The sequence below is a fragment of the Osmerus mordax genome, chromosome 21 (genome assembly GCF_038355195.1).
Source record: "Osmerus mordax isolate fOsmMor3 chromosome 21, fOsmMor3.pri, whole genome shotgun sequence".
NCBI lineage: Eukaryota > Metazoa > Chordata > Actinopteri > Osmeriformes > Osmeridae > Osmerus > Osmerus mordax.
The window spans coordinates 962,296-969,159 of NC_090070.1; the positions used below are offsets into that span (position 1 = coordinate 962,296).

General features: G+C 40.9%; 1 protein-coding gene across 3 annotated transcripts in view; it reads right to left on the reverse strand.

The window, feature by feature from the left end:
- Positions 1-5,224, reverse strand: part of LOC136965156 (zinc finger protein 436-like) — a 62,205-nt gene extending 56,981 nt beyond the window's left edge. The window contains exon 1 of one of the 3 annotated variants that reach the window (XM_067259194.1): positions 5,097-5,224. The gene's annotated coding sequence lies outside the window, so the exon portion shown is untranslated. Of the gene's footprint in view, positions 1-3,403; positions 3,599-5,096 lie in introns of those variants that run through there. The other 2 variants (XM_067259193.1, XM_067259195.1) reach the window with 2 other exon arrangements.
- Between the last annotated feature and the right edge of the window lie 1,640 nt (positions 5,225-6,864).

Sequence of the window (6,864 nt, forward strand, 5' to 3'; positions counted from 1 at the left end):
CCAACAAATTGCCACCCCAAAAATCATCATAGTACTAATAATTAGAATGCCGATATTATATCAGTATATAAATATTAGGCACCTTTTAGGCATGTATATCACAAAACAGGCAGAACAAGAGATATATTTAATTGCTCAAAAAAAATTACGATGGTGCCCCCTATGGTTAGCCTATGCATACACCTCGAACTAGCTGACGTTATTGCTAATGTTAGCACACTCAAATATGTTAGGTGCAAGCTAAATTGAGATTTTACTGTTAAACATTATCTATGCAAAAATACATCACCTTCACTAGACAATGTTTTACCAATTGAAAAACGGCTGTTTATTTGACATGAAGCTCAAAAAACTATTTTGCGCTGAAATAAAGGCCAACATTTTTCGCTCGCGCGTGTTGCGTGCTCGCATTACGTTGGGAACTCCGTAACTAGCATCACATCAAACACAGAATGTGGATGCATTGGCAGGGCAGCTGTGGTGGCGTATACGGGGGCCGGTTCTGGTGGGCCGGTCTGGATCAAAGTCCAGGGCCTATTTTTACTCCCAGTCCGTCCCTGCCAAGCCCTGATCAACCACAGCAGAGAACCACCACCTCTGAATAGGTGTTACATTGTGATGCTGCTGTTGTGTTAGGCTATTGGTATTTAGTTATATGTTTGGTAATAAAAAGTTAAACTGGCCAAAACAATCGGGTTTTTTTAGAGAGGGAGGGGGGGGGGGCGGGGCATTATAAAGGAATTATGCTTAGGGCACCAAAATGACTAGCAGCGGCACTGGAAGTAGGCCCACATCTACTTTCGGAAACGGTAGTCGTCTACTATTTCACTGAAGCATTAGCATCATGACATTAGCCTCTGTTGCCCAGGCAACACATACTACACTGGTCTATGATGCATCTGTTTTCAATCGTTAAAATGAACATACCTCTCAAATACATTTTCGTTGTAGGTTTTATGACATTGCATTACAAGTAAACGATTTGTTGGTGAAATTATCATTACCTGTGGTTTCAAACCAGTGTTGCTCACTGCAACGCTGTATCCTACGCGAGACACACTACAAAAACATCTAGGCTACACAGCTGTTTAGGAAGTCAAACGGCGACAACATGTTCGGCACTCCCCTTACTTAAATCAAAAGTCTTTCAATAGGTGAAACTATCTGACTACTAACCTGAACTTCATTGCCACAGCCTAAACTTTGTCAATCTGTTCATGAAAATAATAAATTTCAGCCTAAAACGTACAACGGAACGTTGAATCGAATTCAACCAAGGCAATCGCTACGAAGACAAACACAGCAGTAGTCTAGTACTGTACTGTAATTTACCGGGGCAGCTTCTCCACACAGGGCTATATCGCATTTTGCGTTGTTAATGACAATGATCACTACCAGTGATCTTTTTATGAATGATACGATTTTCCACTAAATAAATGTCAAGCTTATTTACGGGGGGGGCATATTTTCAGTTAGCAGATGGTAACTGTTTGAATCGCGATTCCATCTTCTACTGCCGGTAACGTCGTAGAATAATCTTCAAAGGGGGTTCTTTATTAATGAATGAATGCAATATAAGTAGGCTAAATGCCTGAAAATATCACGAGAATGGAAAAACTTAAAAGGACGTTTAAGTCATAGAGATTAGGTCAATTTTTACACCGGTCTGCCAAATTTATTGGGTGTGCTTTGCCTTCGGCAAGGGCACAACCTTTGTTCTCTCACATATATATTATTATTATTATTATTATTCTTTTTGCCCCCCTAAAACTCAGTCAATATTTGGCCTACATAGACAACGTAGGTGTCAAAAGTTTCGTCTTGGTAGCGATTGAGTTGCTTCTATTGGAATTTACGTTCCGTTGCATGGTTTGGGCTTAAGTTAAGTTTTTGTGGCGAAAAGTGAAGCTAACGGTGGCTAATTTGCTAGCCACAGTCACTGACGTTACTAACGTCACTACGTCACTAACGTCACGAAAACACGCGTGACTACCTTTGGCAGAACATTCGTTTCGCATCTGTTAACTTGGGGGATAGCTAGGCTAACTATAGCTTTACTGCAAGGCAGCTGCAGAAACGCCACAAGCAAAGAGGCCAGGGTGATAAATATTTACTCATTTTACTTTGTGATATGACACACAATTGTGATGTGTAATGTACAATATAAGCTGATATTATTAAGGAAGTACATCTACTTTCGGAAACAGTAGTCTACTATTTCACTGAAATATTAGCATCATGACATTAGCCTGTGTTGCCCGGGCAACACATACTACAGTGGTCTATGATGTATCTGTTTTCAATCGTTAAAATAAACATTCCTCACATATACATTTTTGTTGTAGGATTTATTCTGACATTAGTAAACGATTTGTTGGTGAAATTACCATTACCTGTGGTTTCAAACCAGTGTAGCTCACTGCAACGCTGTAGCTTACGCGAGACACACTACAAAAACATCTAGCTACAGTACACAGCTGTTTAGGAAGTCAAACGGCGACAGAAAATTTTCGGCACTCCCCTTACTTAAATCAAAAGTCTATCTAACTACTAACCTGAACTTCATTGCCACAGCCTAAACGTTGTCAATCTGTTCATGAAAATAATTAATTTCAGCCTAAACCGTACAACGGAACGTTAAATCCAATTCAACCAACGCAATCGCTACCAAGACGAACACAGCAGTAGTCTAGTACTGTACCGTAGTAGTACAATTTACCGGGGCAGCTTCTCCACACAGGGCTATATCGCATTTTGCGTTGTTACTGACAATGATCGCTACCAGTGAGCTTTTTATGAATGAGCGATTTTCCACTAAATAAATGTCAAGCTTATTTACGTTTTGGGGGGCATATTTTCAGTTAGCAGATGGAATCGCGATTCAAACAGTACCATCTTCTACTGCCGGGTAACGTCATGGAATAATCTTCAAAGGGGTTGTTTATTCATGAATGAATGCAATATGAGTAGGCTAAATGCCTGAAAATATCATGAGAAGGGAAAAACTTAAAATGACGTTTAAGTCATAGAGATTAGGTCAATTTTTACACCGGTCTGCCAAATGTATTCGTTTTGATTCAACGATGAGGCTGCCTCTTGCAGGGGAAATGAGAAAACATCTATTTCATTCTACACTTCACTCGTATTTTCAGTTGTAAATGAGCAGCAAAAAAATCTATGTAATCTTTATAAATAATAAGTATGCATTTTATATAAAATATACAGAAATATCAGTTGTAAAAATGGCATTAAAAAACTGACCTCTGTGCAACCGACACAAGCAAACACACCCTACAATTTCCCCAGAAATTGTACCCTCTGTAGTTTACTTAATCATAACCTATTATGGACTGACAGTAAATCCTTCACTCTCCAACATGTGAATAAACAACATTGTACTGACCTTTACAAAACTCTGGTTTCACCATCAGCCTCCTCTCTGTGCTCCATCTGGTTCTGTGTGTGTCTGACAGTACTGCTGACAGTCTGATCACCTGTAGTGCTTCCTTGTACTAATATGATCTCAACCATGAAGATTCCTCTTACTGCTGTTGTTATTGTTACTGTTCATGGAACATTCTGTACATATTTGAATGTGTCACACACTCATACACACTTCTGTTTGGACCAGTTGATCCGGTTTGGAGTCTCATTACTGGAACTGACTTCTGTAAGGGTGCATGCATGCCAAAACAGGATGGGAGAAAGGCATAGGTGTGAAGGAGAAAGGGGGAGGTGTGAAGGAGAAAGGGGGAGGTGTAGAGGAGGAAAGAGGAGGTAAAGGAGACAGGGGGTGAGGAGGAGAGAGTGGGAGGATTTGATCCTGGTTAAGGTGTGTTGACTCGCACTTGCATTTGCACCTTCTTCTCAACCTGAATCTTGACGGGAAGGAGAGCGAGATAGAGAAAAAGATAGAGAATGTACACTGTATATGTTTGAATGTGTTTGTATCAGTGTACTGTATATGTAAATGTGTGTGTGGGTGGAGTGTGAGTGGAAGAATGTACAGTGAATGTAGTACCACACTGTGTGGTGTGTGTGTGTGTGTGTGTGTGTGTATGGAGGTTTATATAATATACAATGCTTTTTTTGGCAATATTTGAAATATCTCTTAACCTGCCAATAAAGCACTTAAAGTGTTTTAATAAAGAGTGAAAGAAATAGAGGGGAAGTGAGAAAGGGAGAGGGTGGGAGAGAGAGAGAGGGGGGGGGGGTGTGAGAAGGAGAGGGAGGGAGAGAGTGTTTTCCATTATTGTGTGTGGAAGCACTAATAAGTGGTTCACAATGCAGCTACTGTATTTCTTCGAATAAACGCCGCCCTCGAATAAACACTGCCCTCGAATAAACGCTGCACCAAAAATGCACGTTGTGTAATAAACGCCGCCCTCAAATAAACGCAGCACCAAAAAAATCTGAAAACGGTTATTTAATTGGTTAAATTCAACCCCAGTATTTATTACACATGTACATAACTTTCTGCACAGCTTTCTGTTTGAAAGCTAACGTGTATGAACGTTTAGGCATGCTGCTTCAGATTTCTACACAATGTAGAACACTTGTATTTGAGACAGTTGTATTACCAACGCACACCTAATTGATAGCCAATGAGAAAGGGAGTTGCCGCACTCATAGACAAACAAAGAATAGACAAGGAGGTCAGCGGTAGTAAATGAAACCTGAGTTTTTAGCTGCATGATTCATTTGTCACAATGCCAGCAACAAAGTTGTCTATGGCTGCACTGCAGCTACAATTCACGAAATCTCTATTACTAATTAAACGCCACCCTCGAATAAACGCTGCACCAAAAATGTAAAGCTTTTAAAGAGGCCTGCTTCTCAGCTGGAACAGGGAGCTGGACATTTTTATATTTAGCTTTTTATCAACATATCAACTGCACCTCAAATTCAGGCACTGCTTTAGAATCCTCAGATTCAAAACAGCATGAGCTACAAACACCAAAGGCCACAGAATGAACATGTCACCTCTGACATATATGATAGTGAAAGATGTATCAAAACTTATATCATATCAAAACCAGGTGGAATTCTGTCAGATCCAAACAATTTGTCTTTTCATTTCAATTCTGATGGCTCACCTGTGTACATCTTCCAGATGTTCAATATGGCCAATACAGCTGCGTCTGAACAAGCTCCCTCCCAGAATGAGATTCAGAAGGGAGTGCTTGTGCGTCTTTGGTTTGGTGCTCAAGAGAAACTCTGTCCATTTTTCTATGACCCTTTGTTGATCAGGCCAAAACACTGGCATCCAAAGGTCTTGGAGAAAACCTGGAATATGTGTGAACAGCAAAATTGTTGGACTATGTGGTTGTGTAGATGTAAAGGCAGAGCAGCCATGCAAAACACTACACAGTTGAATGAGTACTTTGGTTGTGGCTTCTGTTTACATCCTGGTACTCCTGGTAGTAGAGAAACAGGTGACGTACACTGTGCTGCTACAGAACATCCTGACAGGGAGGCAAAGAACATGCTGGAAGATACATAGCAAGCAGTAGCATATGCCATGCTGATATAGGGTGAGCTTTGATCCAGACTAGATGAATGATGTCTTACTTAGTGTCATTATACAGCTCGCAGAGGTTCTTCTGAACAGTAGTGATCAACCCTGCTACATGAGGGTGCTGAAACAACAGGATCAAGGATATAAAGCCACCACACCTAATAACACGACTACCCAGACCCCCTGCAGAGTTCAAGTCCTGGAAAGCCTCACAGTGGCGAGCATGGCTCCTTTTCTACAGCTTGCCAGTCCCGAATGGTGTACCCAGCTATGTGAAGCACCCAGGCCTCTGGTGTCAGCAGTATTTCTACTTCTGAAAGAGAACGTCCCCTTGCAGGAAATTAACAAAGCAAATAACATGCTGTTCCAGTTTGTGACAAGATTTCAGTTACTGTCTAGGGAAGCATCCATGACATGTCATGTACACCTGCTAACTCACCTTGCAAAGTCAGTACGACTGTGGGGGCCACTCAAGGCACACTCAGCATTTGCTCACACTGGTTCATGGAACAACGTGTGTAGCTCTGCAGATTTTTAACACATTCCTGTTGCACAGAGCAATACCACTCTTCACCACAAGGTGTGCAGTTAGTGAGCAAGTTGACCAATTCATATCAAAATCAACAAATTCAAAAAAACAAAATCTAATTCATATCAGAATCCGAATCAGAAAGGGGTTTAATCGCCATTAGTTTGCACAGACAAGGAATTTACTTTGGCAGGAAGGTGCATACATACAACATATAGGAGTAAATCTTAAATAAGTGGTTCAAGTTTAAACTATACTAACGGTACAAAGTCTAACTAATTAATACTAACTAATACTAAGGGGAAGGTATGTAAAAAACAAAATAAAGTACAAAGTAGCAGTGATATACAATAAACAGAAAAACAAGCATGTTACGTAGTGCAAATATGGCAAGGTGTCATTGTGCAGGTAGTGTTAAAGTCTGTGCGAGCCCTTGGCCTTGTTGAGTAGGCCAGTGGCAGATGGATAGATATTGTATTATTGGTATGGAGTATCTAATGGGTAGTATTCTTCTGGCTTTGTTTTGCAGCTCCTGTGGTTTTGGACCCCAACACTGCACATCCTTGTCTCTCTCTCTGTCTGATGACCTGACCAGAGTGACATGTCACAACACATGGCAGCCGCTCCCTGACAACCCAGAGAGGTTCTGGAAGTATTGGAATGCTCTGGGTTCTAAGGGCTTCAGTTCAGGGATGCACAGGGGGGAGGTGAAGGTTGGACACCATTCTAGATTGAACATGGGAGGAGCTAACTGTTCCACTGTTCTTCCCTACATGGATGATATTTCATGAAGGTAGAAGGTTTTTAAATACTTATT